Source organism: Scylla paramamosain, chromosome 18, assembly GCF_035594125.1.
Source record: "Scylla paramamosain isolate STU-SP2022 chromosome 18, ASM3559412v1, whole genome shotgun sequence".
NCBI lineage: Eukaryota > Metazoa > Arthropoda > Malacostraca > Decapoda > Portunidae > Scylla > Scylla paramamosain.
The window spans coordinates 6,172,501-6,176,113 of NC_087168.1; the positions used below are offsets into that span (position 1 = coordinate 6,172,501).

A 3,613-nucleotide genomic window follows, 5' to 3' on the forward strand; every position below is an offset into this window, starting at 1 on the left:
CAAATCGGCCTGAGTTCAAATAGGCCTCAGGACGTTTGGTATTCGAGACACTTGGTACCCAAACCATTTGATCTCCAAAATGTCTCTAGATTCAGACGTCTCTGGCCTACAAGCTTGCAGAAGGTAGCATGTAGATCCGCACACACTAATAACCAGAATGTTCACTAAGCCATTCACCTACTTATTCATCCACATCCACCCATCCACTCAATCGCCTTCCCCAACCCACTTACCAACCCATCCATCAAACCACTGAATCCCATCGATCCATCCATTCATTTTAGCCATCTACGTACTCACCCATCCATTCAGCCACCCATATATCCACCCACTTACCATCTATCCACCCACCAACCCTCCCTCCCACTCATCCATCCACCCACCCACCCATTTATCCAGATAACTACTCACCCACTCATCCACCTACCCATCACCTGATCGCCCATCTACTCCTACCCCATCCACCTACTAACACACACACCTACCTACAACCTACTCATTCATCCATGCATCTATTCATCTATTATTCTTTTTTTTTCTTTTTTTTATTATTATAATTATTATTATTATTATTATTATTATTATTATTATTATTATTATTATTATTGTTACTATTATTGTTATTGTTGTTGTTGCTATAACAATGTTCATTGTCTCGTGTGTGTGTGTGTGTGTGTGTGTGTGTGTGTGTGTTTGAATGAGTGAGTATTCTACTGAGTGAATGAATGAATGAAGAAGCGAGCGAGGAGTGAGTGAGGGAGTGAGTGAGGAGTCAGCGGTTGGCTGGCTGGCTGGCTGGCTGGGTGGAGCGTCGTCACACTAACACTTTTTCCGTCATTTTTTTTCGTCAGCTTCAGTTTCTGTCAACTTTTATCTCATTCCGTGGTCTTTTTCCGTCTGTATCGTCAAATGGAAGCGATCGTCTTCATGGATGAAGGTTAGTATCAACTTTTATTGTCAAATGAAAATCAGTTATTTAAATATATTATATTATATAAAGATATGCTAAGTAAACCTTCTCGTTGTTTTTAACTTGAATCAAATATATTTTAAATAAAGAAAAATATAAAATCACTTATTTTTTATGTCGTTATATTTAATTTGTGAATATAATAACAGCAAACACTGGCTCGCATGACTCGACAGATGTTTACACCTTTGGAAAGTCTCTGTTCCTCTACTCCTACACGCTAGATATCATGAATCAGCCTCAGTAGCCACATCTCTCAGAGAAATTTCTTACAGAAAATATACGAAGCCATTACTGCCTTTGAGACACAGAAATGTCAACTATCTCAAGAAAAATTTGAAGTTGGCGGCATAGTACAATGCAGTTACCTCTCTTCTCAGGGAAAATTTCCCAGAACTTGTCAGAGTTTCAGCAGGTAAACTTCTTGATTACGTTGTGGGATCAAACTTTAAAAAAGATTCCAGAATTCATAGCCTTAAAGTCCTCCAAATCCAGCTGTCACAAGTCTGTGATAAACCCTTTTTTTGTTCACGACATGCCAACCATGAACGTATCCATGCACGCTTTAAAGCTCGGTTGGCTCGTCCAAGATTTACAAAACTTTCAATATAGTGCAGGGCAAAGACTGCTTGCCTGTGCCTGAGAGGAGTCATGTTTGTTTACTGTCGACAAAAGTGCAATCAAACGGCTGTCCGTGTGTGACGGGACGGGATCAAGGAATTGTCGATTTTCAGAAGGTTAACGAAAAAAGTTAACGGAAAATATTTTAGTATGACGGCGTGGATTGGTGGGTGGTTGAGTGGTTAGGTGGATGGTTGGCTGTTGTTGAATAAGTAGGTGGTGAACATTATATTAGTGTGTGTGAATCCACATGCCGACTTCATGAAGCCTGTAGTCCAGATGTCTCTAGAGACATTTTGGGGCCCAAGTTGTTTGGCTACCACGTGTCTCGAGTACTAAACGTTCTGAGGCCTATTTGGACTCAGGGGAATCTGTCTTGAGGATCGTCTGATCTGAGGCCTATATGACCTAAGTATCATCCATCTCAGTACCAAATGACGAGCTCCAAACTAACACGTATCAAATCAATACCAGTATTATATTACCTAGTTCTACGAGTCACAAATTGCATCATTAAGTAAATACAATAAGAACATTCCCTTAACCCTTTCACTGCTGTTTGTCACTTTTTTCCTAACCACTTTCCTAAACCACTAACCACTCTGAGACATCTCTTGTTCTATAGCCACCTCCATCGCATCAGCTAAAAATTGCAAAATCTGTTCATTTTTTATGTTCATCTTCCTTGTACATAGATATTTACAAAAACTCCATAAATTGCTTCTAGTTCTGTGAATAGTTACATGCCACAGTGAAGTTATTAAAAGATAAACCCAAACTTATAATCCTCAGTAAATATCAGGCACTTGCGTTGCTCACCATTTTTGCTGCAGCCCAAGTGGTGGAGATGGAGAGGCTGTGTGCCTGGGCTGTACCAAACGACATTGCTGGCTCCTCCCCGGCAACACAAGGCGCGTGACCCTCCGTCAATAGCCTAGCCAGACCCTAATTGCTCTTAGGGAGGAGGAGAGAAAGGGAGGAATGGGGGATGAGAAAGAACACGAAGAAAAAGGAAGCGGAAAAGGAATAGGAGGAGCAGAAAGATAAAGAGGATAAGGAAAAGGATGAATGGGAGAATTAAAAAGAATAGATGAAGAAGAAGAAGAAGAAGAAGAAGAAGAAGAAGAAGAAGAAGAAGAAGAAGAAGAAGAAGAAGAAGAAAAGAAAGGCGGAGGAGGAGGAAAAGGAGAAAGCAAAGACAAATATTAGCGATGTGACGTCAGGCGATATTGGCTCAAAACACTGAACGACCAATGACTGTCGAGGAGGAAAGAAAGAAAAAACGAAAGAAAGAAAGAAATAGAAAAGATTAAGAAGGAACGTTGCATGAGAAAATGAAGAGAGACTAACGACCAAGCCAACTGTAAGCACCTCGTATGATAACTTGCTCCTTTAAATGTTTAGTTTAGTTAGAACAGCGTTGATGCCTCTTTGCAAGTCCGAGATGCTATTTAGGTAGGAGAAATCAAGCGTCTCCTTCACACCCATAGTTGACCAGAGCAATATTTTGGACAGTATTCTGAAACACTGTTGCACCGCACCTCCACTACTTTCAAAAGGCTCTAGTTGGAGTGGCACCGGTTTTCAAGGGTGTTTTTATGGTTGTGACAAATTACAAAATTTTTACATTATTGATAGGAGAAAGATTCTAGATCACCTGGATGTCTATAGTCTCTAAAAATAGTCAGTGAGGGATCAGTGTTTCTGAAGCCTTTATCTGGAAGAAATCATATTTATATATATTCAATATAAAATTACTTTAATAATAACATTTCACTACACTTTGATATGACCACCACCCGATTCATTACATGTTCTTTTCTCCTTCTTTTTTGTTTACTTATTACGCTGCAGTTGTGTGCATGTTCGTTGTTATATTGCGTTTCTTATTTATCCATATTATTGATCAGGAAAACTTCTCAGACTAGACTCCGTCAAATGGTTATGTATGTATGTCTACATGTACGTATGTACGCATGTATGGAGGAGGAGGCAGTAGGCACCTGCCGAAACGATAATTAC

The 3,613-nt window shown here is 39.8% G+C and overlaps 1 long non-coding RNA gene across 1 annotated transcript in view; it reads right to left on the reverse strand.

Annotated features, from left to right (window-relative positions):
- Positions 1 to 2,546, reverse strand: part of LOC135109397 (uncharacterized) — a 5,462-nt gene extending 2,916 nt beyond the window's left edge. The window contains exon 1 of the long non-coding RNA XR_010272686.1: positions 2,411 to 2,546. This is a non-coding gene — a long non-coding RNA (uncharacterized LOC135109397). The remainder of the gene's footprint in view (positions 1 to 2,410) is intronic.
- Positions 2,547 to 3,613: the final 1,067 nt, after the last annotated feature.